Here is a 15026-nt window from a genome sequence, read left to right on the forward strand (position 1 = left end):
CTCACAGAACACCTACCTTCACCTGATATTGTTCAATCCAACTTCTCAGGTAGTGCTGAGGCTATCCAATCTCACCAAAACCTACTGTGTCTGTGGAGCTTAATTTGTCCAGATCATTGGATAAGATATAGTCCACAAATTATATGTCAATCAAGAATGGAGGAAGATGACACAGTGCCGTTGGTGTGTAGCCCTTGGTGTTTGGGAGTCTTTATTCAGTGCTCAGCGCTGAAGCAGCATTCAGTCTCTCTCTGGTCTCTGATTCTAGAAATAAAAGACCTATCTTTCCACTTCACATTTAGTTGGTATCTATTGGTGGACTGCTTCTGGCCATGTCTCGTCCATCATAAGTACCTCTTCTTCTCTTTGCTCAGAATTAAGAGTGTAAGCATACTGTTTATTACGAGTATACATATAACCTTACAACCCTTTCCAACTAATGAGACAAATGAAATGGCATATGAATCTTATTTGTTGAGACATGTCCTGCAATGAATATTGAAATTAAAGTCTCTTTACAGTCATTCATCACTAACCTTAGCATCTGAATTGACACCGATTTTATATTTAAGATAATTATTTTAAGTTTATTCTTCAAAAGCCAGTCCAACTGATAAATTTCTAAAACCTGTCTATAATGGCCCACATTAGGGTCAAGAATTCTAATTTGCAAGTAAAGAACTAAGTTGTAATCTCAAGCTGAATATAACTAACAAAGCCTAATGGAATCCATTTCCTAGACTTCTCTTGATATGGAGATCAACATTTCTACATTCACAAAACTCTCATCTATAATAATAGCAAGTTAGCAAAATCCAGGAAAGCTAAAACCAGAGCACTCAAAAGACAATTTCCCAGTACTATAAATGCCTGTCAGGATCTTCTTCAACCTATTACCAAGTTGCAAAACAATCTGCAGGTCTTGAATACAATATCTTCTTTTAAGATGCAACTGGCCTTCTTTTCACAATTGAGACATTCAATCACTTATTGTTCAAGTTGTAATCTTCAAAGTTCCATTTGTAGCACTAACCCCCAAAATGTTTGTAAGTAGTAGATATAAGACCAATCAGCAATGGTGCATATTCTTCAGGATTTGTCCTCAACAAATTCTTAGATACTATCAATCCTATATTTCATAGAAGTGTGGAATAATAGATACCTACCTAGAGACATCGAAAACCTATACACCATGAGGAAGCTGGTAGCTATAACAGATTTGCTGTGCTTTTTTTACTACCTTATTTTAAATGTCATGTTATTTAAACAAAGTAATAATACTTCAAGAAAATTCCTATCTCCTAATTGAACTAATAAAATTAAGAAGATTAATAATTTGCACGAAGCAGTTTTGTCGGTAGTGGTGGTAGGGGGTTTTGCTTGTTTGTCCTCACTAGCTATTGAGTATCTGCTAAAAACTGCTCAATTCCAGCATAGGCCACTGGTTCCAAAGAGTCCAAGGCATCTTGAATTCAGAGTACAATGTGTTCATCCATTTTAATGCAACTCTGTTTTGCCTGTTTATTTCCCTGCACCACTGTCAATAGTGGATATATAGAATATATAAACTACAACATATATAGATTCTATTGCTAAATTTCAAAGGTTCAATATCCTTTTTCAACTTTTTGGTTTCAAATAATCCAATATCCCCAGAGTTCTCCCAAAATTTCCCAAGTTCATTCAACTCTATCTTGTAATTTCCCATGAAAAGAGAAGTCATTTCTTCTGGTCTGGAGTTTCTTTCATACATTTTCCTTCAACTCTGAACATATTGAGTTTATAGGCTTTTATAAAATAAGTTTATAGGCTTTTATATAGGGAATAATTTAAGTACAACTCATGGAGAGAGAAATAGGAGATAATAACTAATCTACCTGTTCTGCCTCTTTTGCACCAGTGTGCAGAATGTGAAAAGAAAGATCATCACAGATACCTGGTACATTCACTGGAGCTGGTGGTGATTTTCATTGCAAGGTTAGAAACCCATCTTGAAACAATGAGAAATATCCCTCATTTAGACGCAAATCTAAAGAAAATGAGTAAGGCTTTAGCCAAGATGGATATTTTGGTAGCTGAGACAGAAGAATTGGCAGAGAATATACTCAAGTGGTCAGAACAACAAAAGGAAATTTCCTCTTATATCCCCAAAATATTAGCTGAAGAAAATGATCTTCACAAACATATTATAGCACCATAACACCTTCTTTATCTTTTACTTCTAAAGTTCATGTCCAAATTAATGCCAAATGATTTAATTTAGCAAAAATGATTTATTTTTGCTTAAATGTGTGTAGTCACGTAAAGTCCATTTCTAGTCAATGATAATGTGGTTATTTATAGGCTTTGCTGCTAGCAATACTGAAAGAGCCCTTTCTATATTGAAGCACTAAAATTCCAAGTTCATTAGACCAAACTAAACTTTCTTTTGTTTTTCATATATTTTGAGTGTATTATCCATATCTCAGGCAGCAGAATCTATATGTCTTTTTTTTAGAACGCTTGTTTCTTAATTGGAAAGAGTCTTGAATCTGAATGTATGTTGATTATTCCTGTGAGATTGTCACTAAATGCACAAAAAAGAGTAACATACTATCTTTTGAAAGGCTTGCTTGCAAGGTGGGTTCTTTGCTGGCATGTCTGGGAACTTAAATTTCAAGAGGATTCCCTCCACTTGCACTAAGAGTTGCTCTCTGTGATGAAGCTACTTGTACAGTGTGGTTTGTGCTGAACACCTGCTTTCCTTCTGGGAGTCTAGAATTTGGTACATGCTAGGCAGAAGGTACCTATGTGACTGGCCTGTAAAAAGAACCCTGGGCCCGGCATCTTCTTAGCAGTAGACATTGCACACATGTCACAACTCAGGTGCTGGGGGAATTAAGCATAACCTATGTGATTCCACTGGCGTAGGACTCTGGAAGCTGTCTGTGCCTGGTTTACCCCAAGCTTTATCCCATGTACCTTTTCCCTTTGCTCTTTTGTTTTTACTGTAATCAATCATAGCCATGAATACAATGAAAAAAAAAAAAAAAAAAGAGCATCCAGTTAATGGATGTCTTCCTACTGCTGACAATGTTGAGGCAGTAAAAAATAATTTTGGAATTCACTGCAATCATAAGTGTCTACACTTATGAACTCTTTCTAAGTCTAGGCATATAAATGTGGCAGTATCTACCTACTGAATGCTGTTATTATTAAGGAAATTCCAATTAAATGATAACATTACCTAGATATGGATAGGTTCCAGAACCTTAGCAGAAAAAAAAAGAAAGGGGGGGAGAGAGGGGGAGAGTAAGGCAGAAAGAGGTGGGGTGGGGAGAGAAAGGAAGGAAGAGGAGGGGGAGATAGGGAGGGAGGAAGGAAGAGAGAGAGACAGGAGATACTAATTCAATCTCTTTATATCCAGGAGGGTAACATCCTCCTTAGAAAGATGGAAGGAGAATAGAAGAAAGGAAAACGAAATAAAGCCAGTCTAAATCTGGAGATGCTGTCCAAGTTTTTCAAAGAATGACTACTACCATCTGAGACCATAGTTTCCTCCCTGCCACTATACTGCTTCACTGTCTGGGTGCATGATTACTAATCAAGGTGACAGACCTCAAGGATATCCCCTGGGCTATCTGAAGGCATGTCACACTACTATTGAAACTTATGCCTGTTTTGATACATTCTCATTGGCACTAACTAGTAGGTTTGGACTTTGGCCAGTGTCATTTCCATGTGCCCTTCTGGGTAAAAAAATTCAGCCCCTTTCAGCATGCCTTCAGCTTCTGCTGCTTCTTACTTGATCAACTTTAATGACTAAAAAATTGGTGGGAAAGGGGGAGCAATCATACCCTAATTACACTTAGATAGAGCAATTTACTTGAGAAAGCTTGAGCCTGAAACTGATCCAAAAATTATTTGAACTCATTTCCAGATTTTTTAGATTTTTAGGTTGTAAAGACATTTCCCCCCTAGCATTCTGGGAAGTGATTAAGATATTTGCTATAACTTTCCTTCAGCTCTCTACTCACCAAAATGCCCACTTGAAGGTATTTGCACATACATTCTTCCACAGTCACTGACCTGGAGTGCTTAAGTACTCTGATGCTGATACTTCTGTATCTTAGCAGCACCTTTCAGTAAGATGCCTGGGTCATAATTCAACACATCCCTGACCTAAATCTAGGGTAGGATTTTCTGAAAACAATCCCAGATTTTGATGATGGTTTCTTCCAGTGTAAGAGGAAGTAAGTGTCCTGATGCTGAGATGCATTCATTGGGCTGGCTGGAAGTATTTTCCCACTACTCCAGGTTACTTGCCATCAGGCTCTCTCTTTTTTGAAAAGATCCATCACGCCTGGCCGGACGTGGCTCAGCGGTTGAGCGTCGACCTAGGATCCAGGCGATCAGGGTTCGATTCCCGGTCAGGGCACATGCCCAGGTTACGGGCTCAATCAATGACTCTCATCATTGATGTTTCTCTCTCTCTTTCTCCCTCTCCTTTCCTCTCTCTGAAATCAATAAAGATATATTTAAAAAAAAATAAAAATGAAAAGATGCATCAGGTAGAATAGCCGATCGCTTTTACTGGACCACAGACTAGGTCCAAACTCTCTGTCGATAGGCTAGCACACAGAGTAGATAATTAATTGCATAGAAACCCTTTCCCTTGGCAGAACTTTCCTAAGTACCCATGTGTAATATGATTTTAATGAAGTTTTCCACATCCCAAAGATCACATTCACAGCTGGTCATTATTCCTATCACCAAACATATGAGTATCAAATCGACCTTTATCCCTATGCATTATTCTTCCACCAAACTGTGCTAAAGAAGCAGGGCATATATATTTAATTCTAGCTTAAAAGTACTATTATGCCTGTGAAGTGATTCAGGTTTCACTCAGGATTTACTACATTGGAAGGTAGGCAGATAGGTAAATTGCCTATGAAGAAGATGGAAAGATAGACCAAAAGAGACCATGTTGACACCCTTTATCTGACCCATGGCTATATTTGTGTATTATGCATGCCCCTTCCCCAAATAATTATGAGAACTGGCTCATAGGAGATTTCCCAGCTGACTCTGTAATTAGGTCACGGCTTACTTTTCATGCCACCATGTAGCCATACAAATCAGCCAAGTTCCCCATGCTAATCAGAGAACTCATGAGGCCCAGCCCTTAAAGTGATGGGATGTCCAAAGGTAATAGTCATCAGTACTAGCCATCGTGACCTCCCTCTCACCTCCTACACACACTTGGAGGACTCATTCTTCCAGCACTTTTTCTCCTATATGAGTTGCACTTCCAACTTAAGACTCATTTATTCCCTGGAATCAGACAAGTTTTCATGAGTCTCTCTGGCATTTATGTCATTTCTCTCTGCTTCTTAGTTTCTGCTTCTGAACAGTGAGTCATAGCTGCTGCTGTCAACTGAAGAATGAGAGGGGGAAAAGGGTTTTTAGAGTACCAATGAAAAAATAGAGAGGGAGATCTAAATTTGCACAGATGTAATCTTATGTGACTTTTTATCTCTGTGGGTAGATTTACTTTCTTCATGCCTGTTCTAAATAGTGTATAAGGCAAAATTTACTATCAAGTCATTCTTCCCCTGGGATAATGGAATAATAGGAGCTCAGAGCCCTGTAGAGTCCACCCATATCTCTTACTCTCTACCACCCACACTCTGGTGCTATATTCTATCAATGGGGTTCTCAAGTCATCCTTACCCAGCTGTGACATGAGAATTTCTAATATCATACTGATTGTCAGTTCTTATTCTAGTAGTCCACTAATTGAGATTACTTGCTTTTGTTTGGGCCCTACTCTAATAACACCAAGTCTACCGCTGAATCCTGGGAAAAATCTTCTCAGATTATCACTGCTAATCTACTTGGACTACAAATACTACCAGTGATGTGAAAGTGCAATGGCTAATTTTATGTGTCAACTTGATGGGGCTAAGGGATGCCCAGATAGGCAGTAAAACATTATTTCTAAATGTGTCGTGAGGGTGTTTCCAGAAGAGATTAGCATTTAAATTAGTAGACTAAGGAAAGAAAATTATGCTTACTAGTTTGGACAGGCATCATCCAATTTGTGGAGGGCCTGGATAAAACAAAAAGATGCAGAAAGAGTAAATTTGCTCTCTGCTTGAGCTAGGACATCCATCTTATGCTGCCATTAGATATTGGCACTCCCGGTTCTTGAGCTTTTAAGTTTGGACTTGAATTATACCACCAGCTTTCTGAGACCTCCAGCTTGTGAACAGCAGACTGTGGGACTTCTCAGCCTCCATAGTCATGTGAGCCAATCCCTCCAGGTAAATCATATATATATGAGATTATATATGATTCATATATATATGACTTTATATATATAGTAATCATATATATAAATCATATTGGTTCTGTTTCTCTGGAGGGCCCTAATACAGAAGGTAAATGTTTAACAATCAGCTCTTGGAGAGGGGGGGATATCATAATTTATAGTATATACCAATTTCTGTAAATATTTCTATCATGACCAATTTCAAGATACCAATGCAGAGTTGGAAGAGACATGCACTATCAACTGGCATGAGCAGGTAGAGCCAGCTCCAGCACACCTATCTAGGTTACCCATGGTTCTTTTCTCCACACTCTATTTTTCATCTTGGAACCTCTTTGCCAATTCTTTTACCTGAACTATAAATGCCGATGACTTATAGATTATGAAATCCACCCCATCTGAAATCCACCCCATCCACTTTGCCATGCCTTTTCTCACTATATGCTCAATCCAAGCCCCATCCCTACAGGTTTAGTGCCATACCCTGATCCTGGCTAGTCTGATAATATATCACCAAAGAACCCTGAAAAAATAACAGGATAAAAATCGCTAAAGTTAGAGTGTATTCAATCTTTTCATATTTTAGGCCAATTAACTTCAAATTTAGTTGATTACCTACTACCACTTAATTGTTTTATACTAATAGAGTGAAACAAATTACTTCAATTTTTTGGCTATCACTTGTCATTAAAGAGTCTAGCAGGTGGTTATATTTCTGAGCTTCAGTGAATAGCATAATTGAAGTCTCATCTATTCTTGTGTAATTTGTCACTGATACTTTCTAGTTATAGTGAATTTCTTTTATCTGATATTATCTAAATTAAAAGTAAACCAAAAAGGACAGAACATGTGAGTTGGCTAGCTAACAGGTTTAGTGAAATTTTAAATCAACTGATTAAACACATGTAAGCCATCTGGTAAAACAAAAATGTAGTAGAGTGTTTAAGATACAGATTTCCTGAGTCAGCATTCGGTTGGTGTGTTTCATTCCCCACCTCTGCCAATATCAGCTGCATGATATTGTACAAGTTAATGAACATCTGTTGGCAGAGACTGCTAGCTGGTCATCATGACTACTTTTATTTCTCCTAGGTTCCTGGCTAGACTGTATCTCCCATCCCTTGCTGCAGTTAATTGAAGCCATCTGACCCATTCTTTGCAGCGGAACATGAAGAGAAAAGCAACAGGTGCTACTCTGGGGCTAAGGATTCTAAGAAGCCAATATTCCTCTCCATAATTCTTTTTTAACCCAGACTGTATTCAGGTGGTAACAAAGACTCTAAGAGATGATGTATCACCAAACTGAAAGAAGCCTGGTTCCTTGAACCACCACAAGGAGATGAGTCTCCTGCTGACTAAGGCCATCTTTTTCACTTTTGCTTCCAGTGCAGTCTCTGAACTTCAGTTAACCTATTTCTTTCATCAGTTTAGCTAACCATAATGAACATGACATCTCTTTAAATAAAAATATAGCCCTGGCCAAAAGTTTGTGGGTTTGATTCCCAGATAGGGCACGTACCTAGGTTGCAGGTTTGATACCCGGCCTGGTGCATACAGGAAGCAACCAATCGATGTTCCTCTCTCACATTAATATTTCTCTCTCTCTCTCTCTCCCCCCCCTTTCTCTCTCTAATAAATAAAAAATATATCCTTGGGTGAGGATTAAAAATATATATATAATAATACCTGCCTTAATTAACATTCTCTTAGTTGGGAGTAGCAAAATTCCACTCAAGCTAGTCTAAGCTAAATGGAGAAATTTACCATAATGAAGTGGTTATCTAAGAATACAGCTGGGCATCAATAGGCAATAAAAACAAACAGAAAAGCCATCTAAAATCTATAAAAGCACTTTTTAAAATAAATCTCTTTCTCTCTCATTCTCTTACTTCTGGCCCAATAATCTCTGGCAAATATATTTCTCTGTACATCTGTATTTTTCCTTTCCATGTAAATGCCACCTCATAATTTCTGATTTTACACATCATGTATTCGAGAAAGTAACATCTCTCAATTGTTATTCCAAATCAAGGGGATAGAATCTATTTGACCCATCTTAGAATCTATTGGTCCACCTTGGGCCAGAGCAATAGAATTACAAAATATTAAAATCATTGCCAAAGGCCCACTTTTATGTATAAATAAAGACAGGGCAATTCTCAAAGGCAAGAGATTTAGGTTAAATAGACTTCTCAAATGGGTAAGTACACTACCTCATGAATTATTATAAAAATTAAATGAAATGTTCATAAAACCCTTAGCAAAGTTCCTAACACATCAGAAGATTTCTATGTAACTTGTTATTCTTATATTACTAGACAGTATATTAATTTTCTGTTGCCATAACATTATCACAAACTTAACAGCCTAAACAACTTCTATGTATTATCTCACAGTTTCCATGGGCAAGAAATCTGGGCACAGTGTGGCTCCGCTGTTCCTCTGGTCCAGGCCTCATGAGAACCAAATCAAGATGTTGGCAGAACAGTGTCCCTTTCTAGGGGCGATTCTTGGAGGCACTTCAAAGCTCATTTAAGTTGTTGGCTCATTTTAGTTCTTCGCACTGAACTGAAAAAGTTCCCTGCTTCCATACTGACTGCTAGTTATGGGTTGTCCTTATCCTAGAGGTCTGGCTCTGAACTTTGCAGTTGGCCCCCTGTGTCTCAGAAGCAGCAATGATGCACTGAATCCTTCTTACTCAGAATTTCTCTGCCTTCCCCTCTGCAGCATCCTTCCTGCCCTCTCTTCCACCACACCTCTGAGAAAAGTATCTGCCAGAGAAAAGTATCTGCTTTTAAGGCTCATGTGATTAAGTTGGGCCCATGCAGATAGTCCAGAGTAATATCCCTATTTTAGAGTCCATAAACTTAATTACATTGGCAAAGTCCCTTCTGACATGAAATGTAATATATTCATAGGTTCCATTGATCAGGGCTTGGATATTTTCAAGGAGTCATTCTGCCTACCACAGATAGATATTAAGTATTACTACTCCAGGCTTCTCTAATTTAAAAAACATGACAAATATATGTGACCTATAATTAAATTTTGAATAGTTCTGAAAAATTTTTGAAGTCATGGTAGAAACATGATATAATGATTATACAATTTGTGTTTGCCTTTACATATGTTATTTCCTATGCCCACATTTTAAAATTTATAATTATTCTCTTTATTAATATATACCCTCTCTTATTTATTTTACAAATATTCATTTTGTCTTAATAATTTCAGGTGCTGGAGACATAGCCCTAAACATCTTAGTTCAGGATTCTGAACTAGGCACCTACACACTAGTACTGGAGACAAGCAGTAAGCAAGTCAACGCATGAAAAATCAAGGTAATTTCAGTTGGTGATAAAACAGGTTCTAATGATATATTCCAAATGGCTGGGTGGGCAGAAATTGCTCTGCTTTAGGACTGGCTGGTCAGGAAGTTCTCTCTAAGGAGGTAGGATTTGAGTTTTCCAGGTAGAAGGTACAGTAGAGGAATGTAACTATGGGAGTGGCAGCCAGCTTGGGGGAAAAATGACCAATGAAGAGAAAGGTACTAGGTGAATTCAGAGAGAGGGAGAGAGGTCAGATCATTTGCATAACTGTTTCAAAGTCTAACTGTCTATATAGGTACTTAAAAATTACAATCAGATTTTTAAAACTATCAAGCATACAAATGATCGGTTCAAACTGAACTTCACCAAATTGGTCTGTTTGGGTACAATATTTTTCATCAAATTGCAGTTAAAGAAGAGGAAGTTATAATGAATAACTTTACCCAGATGTTGCCAAGTCTACCAGTTCCACGAAATCACTTTCCCCTTCAAGTGTAAACAGAACACATATTCTTTCATAAAAAGATGTCTATGTCTCATCTGTAATGAAACAATCTCAAATCCTTTCTGTTCCTCATGCTCTTTCCTGGGAATCATTAGAGTTTAACCTTTCTTCAAGTGAGTTTGCCCTCATTTACTGCTTCTGCTAAATTTGAATCTCACTGATATCTGTCCTCTTATAGCTTTTACTTTATTCCTTCCCCAATGAGAAAAGAAAAAAAAAAGCTCATTTCCTTATTCCTTAACTTTTTCCAAACGCATTCGCAACATCCCCCCCTCAACAATTATACGTAATTGTAAAAGACTAATTTTTTTATTTTATTTTTTGCAAGATAGAAACAGGAGTTATATTGCAATTACTTCAAACATAAGGGGCCATCCCTGTCCAAATGTCTTTGGCCACTGTCACCTGAGGGGTAGCAGTGCTCATATTATGTACTCTTAGCCTTCGACAGTATTGCAATCTCTCTGACTCCTGCATTCCTCTTCTCTCTAGCACCTTAGCCGCTCTCTCAACAGTATCACAGGAAACTCCAAATCAACTATCCCCATAGTTGCCATGTCACAAGAGTAATTAAGGTTTTTCTTTAAATGATATTTCTGTCCTTAACAGGAATTCTGCTGAATTATTTCTTTCTCCTTGCCTTATAAATTATGAAGGCTTTTTTGAAAGACATAACTAACTTATTTTTCCTTTAGGCACTCTCTGCATTGTGCTGTCCATGACACATACACACATACTTTGAGAAAATGTACTCTATAAATATGACAATAATAATAGTAATTATTATTATGCATGGTTTCTTGTGTGTACAAGAATTCACCTGTGAAATGATCTGTTGATGATAGAATGAGATATTTAAAACCTTAGAAAGGAAAAAAGATCTAGTTGAAATGTGTAAAAGTCTTATTTTATTCAGCGACCCAATTTAAAAATAGTCTTGTTAGAAAGGTAATGTTCGAATATTTAGTGAACAGAGATCTAAATTTAATCGGTTGGCTTGAAAATGTTTGGAACTTTTCCTCATTCTAACAGAGTCCTAAAATATTATCTATAAGCAATCCTTGACTTTTTTGTACATTTGAATCATATGTCTCTTGTTCAGATTCCCACTTTTTAACATTACATATTCTAATGTCTTAAATACCTTGGGGGAAAAAAACAGGATTTTGACTTTTTTAAATCATTGATAAATATCTCAAGTTGTTAAATGATGATTCTGTCTGCCAATCAACATCTGAATATAAGCACCGTGACCATTTTTCAAAGAAATGTATGTGTATTTAAATAATTTATGGAATTTCAGCATCATTTTGACAAGAGTCAGTTTAAGATTAAAGCTGGGCTCTGGATGGGTATTAATTCCAGCTCTGTAATTTACTAGCAAGTTATTTCACTTCTCTGGGCTTTAGCCCCCTCATCTGTCAAATGGTCAATAACTCATACATTTGTGAAAGAATTAAATGAACACAGGTCAAAATCTTAGATCAATGTCTGGCATGTAATAAATATTTAAAGGGGATTAGCTATTAAGATATAAAACTATATTATTAAGATATAAAATTATATTAAACTTCACAGGAATGGGGAAATGAGAGTAACTACTACTAGTGAGAAAACATTAAAATTAGTGGGTTATCCAATACTTTGCCCTCAATCAATTGCCAATTGCACTAATCTTCTCAACTGAATGATCAGTTGTGAAGAAACAAATGCACAAAATGCTCGGGAAAGATTATTATACCTAAATTATTTTATAGCACTGTTAGCTCTCAGGAGACAGAATCAAATCACCACTCATCTTACATAAATCTCCAAAAATATTAAATAAAAATAATTTGTAAGTTACTTGCTTTTTTCTTAATTCATTTATTTTTTTTCTTATGCTCATTTCATCATTAATATATTCTCTAAACAACATAGATTTTTGCATGCTCTATTCAAAATGCATTATCAATTTATTCATATAATTCATGACTTTTAGGCTATTTAGAGCTTTTTCTCTTCCAGAGATTCCCAAGTGTCAGCAGTATCTTTATAAAACAGATGTCCTTATCTTTACTTACAAGTGACTTTTCCTGCCTTTCACAAGTTATAATCTATAACTATGCTACAATTTAAGAAATCCTGACAGTTAATTTCTTTGAGACATTAGTTTATTAATGTACACCGGCCTTTCCTCAGATTATCCATGATTATCAGTAAAGATTTAAAAAGATCAAAATTTTAAAAGAATTAAAGCCATAAAGTGAGGTAAAGTCCCATGTCACTAGAGCTACATGGTTAAGAGTAAAGATGACATACACCAGTCATACATTCTCCACCCCACTGCCTACCTGAGAGAGGAGTGAAAACCAGGGAGAGGACTTAGATTACCTTTACTACTTTTTTTTAGTGAGGGACCCTCTGCTCAAAGGAAGATGTGACTAGTTAAAATATATAAGTGAATAGCAGACTTTTTACACCTGGATGTCACTTTACAAAACAAGATAATTTATACTATTCTCTCTTTCTGCCATATACAAGAGAATCTTATGTGAACCATATTCTGAGAAAAGAGGTGCTGCTGCAGTTATGTTTTTGTTTCCTCCTTTCTTACTCCCTTCTTGTCTTCCTTCTTTCCTCTTTCTCTTGTTGACATACATCTCACATAATATATATTTCATATATGTAATTTTAAATGAACACATGCCATTAAAGCCATGCTATTTTTAAATGTTGTGTTACTTTTTCCTTCCTCTTGTTTGGCACCTGTTTTATCACCATCTGAAATTACCTTGATCTTTTATGTGTTAAGGTGTTTATATTATCTTCTCTCCCTTTTCCTGGCACAAAACCTCTCTCCAAAGAGTTTATTGGTATAAATCATTCCTTTTTTTTCCTTTGTTGAAATAACCATACACAAAATGAACACAAGAAATAAACATGGGTATGTGTATGTGCATATGGATTCCTAAGTTAGGTAAAAACTCAGCAATGAACCTACTTAAGTCATTTTATTGGTTGATTTTGAATCACTTTTCCATTACCTTTTACTGTAACTTATTTTCTGAAGTGTTCTACAACTTCTTGGTTAAATTTGGCATTTTTTACTTGGCTGAGCAATTATGAATTTCCTTTAGGTTACAAAATAGATTTGCCTATAGTACCCCCTTCTAATTCTTTTCATCTTTTCTGTATTGGGAGTTATGTTTTTCTTCTTAGGTTTCTCTTTTAATTTTGATTAATCAAATAAATAAGTAGCTTGCTTTGGTTATGAGTCTTTTAAAAGAACCAGCACATTATTTAGTATCTATACTATTATTTGTAATATTTTTTCCCCACTCATTTTGACTTCTCTCCAAGTTAGTTAAAAATCACTGTTTTAGAAATACATATATATTTCTAAAGTAAATTTTATTTTATCAAAGTAACCACCTCCAACTCCATTAGGAAAGTAAGCATTGTAAGGATATTTAATGGTATGATTGCATTTTACCAAAATATACACTTATGCAAATTAAGCAATGAATCCCTGAAATTAGCATGTTTGTGTCTTCAAAATTTGTTTTGTTTTTATTATAAAATTATACTTTAATGTCAATCATTTTAGATTAAAAGAAACATGAACTTAAGACTATTAAGTCCATATATTTCAGAAGCTTTTTAATATCTAAAATAAAGTAACTTACCGTGCTCAACATTGATTACTTTTTCAAGCTCAGCCATGCTTTAAATGATTCTTAAATATTGGTCTTTGAAATCAAAAACAACTAGGAATCATTTTTTTGTTTTTTTCTACATAATAATATGGCATAAAATGGCATATTTTAATAACTATCATTTCCTTTATGATAAAAATTATGGTATGTCATAAATTATAACATTAGGTCTTAAAAACATATATATATATCTGTTGTATACATAATATCTGTTATCATTTAATCTTTATGATAATTTTAAAGGCCAAGTAAATGACAAGACAGTTTTATATTCTCATTATCTAAGAGATCACATTGGTGCAAAGATGAACAAATTCAGGAAATACGACTGAACCATTAAGATAGTGCAACAGTCCAAAAAATAGACTAAAAATTCAGTATGAAGTGAAGAAATTAAACATGTTCAAGGCATACCACTTAACTACCAACTCTCATACGAATCACAGCAACTCTCATACGAGAGACAAATGGGAGAAGAAATAACCACTAACTCTTAAAATAAAAGTGTTTGACATGTACGGTTTTCAAAACAATAAAATCCAGATTTTCAAAAAATCTAAAATGCCAAACCCTCATTAGGTATAAATCTGAGATACTGTTATTCTTGACTGTATTTGGACTTAACTTTACAATGAAATTACTTTGTGAACAGCCCTTAGCTTTGAATCACAGGCCCTTTACAAAGATAATTAAATGATCTGCCTAGAGTCTTCCACCTTGGTCAGCACAAGGCCGAAGATGTCACCTCTTGTGAAAGGTCTCCCATGTCAGCAAATTGTAACAGCACTCTCAGAAGTGTACTTAAGAAATAGCAGGAGTAAGGCTAATTTATCTTTCAGAAAAAGGAAACAAATCCATGATCCTCTTTTTAAGAAGAATAAGCATAAGCCAATTCTGCAAATTAAGTCTTAAAACTTAATTTCTTTAAAAAAAAAAAAAAAAAATGGTTAGCATAGGTAGCTAGATATTAATGAAGGAAGCAAAGGGAATCAGACATTCTTAAGTATAATCAACTGGGGACTGTGAGCCTGCTTGCTCCGCCAGAAAACTACAGCTTCACACACTCCCCAGGGAACCACCAGTGTGTTCCACCCGGATCACTTGGGGAAGCAGTAAAACAATAAAGGGGGAGATAAGCACATGTGCAACAGGAGCCAAAATGGTAACCATAGAGGCCT

At 35.9% G+C, this 15026-nt stretch overlaps 1 long non-coding RNA gene and 1 pseudogene across 2 annotated transcripts in view; both read left to right on the forward strand.

The window, feature by feature from the left end:
* The window catches only part of LOC148093792 (uncharacterized), a 205392-nt gene that overhangs the window by 183802 nt on the left and 6564 nt on the right, over positions 1-15026 (forward strand). Inside the window, exon 3 of one of the 2 annotated variants that reach the window (XR_015713995.1) lies at positions 7409-7503. This is a non-coding gene — a long non-coding RNA (uncharacterized LOC148093792). Of the gene's footprint in view, positions 1-7408; positions 7831-15026 lie in introns of those variants that run through there. The other variant, XR_015713994.1, reaches the window with a different exon arrangement.
* LOC148093793 (HAUS augmin-like complex subunit 2 pseudogene) lies at positions 157-2253 on the forward strand (annotated as a pseudogene).

The sequence above is a fragment of the Miniopterus natalensis genome, chromosome 2 (genome assembly GCF_054644295.1).
Source record: "Miniopterus natalensis isolate mMinNat1 chromosome 2, mMinNat1.hap1, whole genome shotgun sequence".
NCBI classification, from domain to species: domain Eukaryota; kingdom Metazoa; phylum Chordata; class Mammalia; order Chiroptera; family Miniopteridae; genus Miniopterus; species Miniopterus natalensis.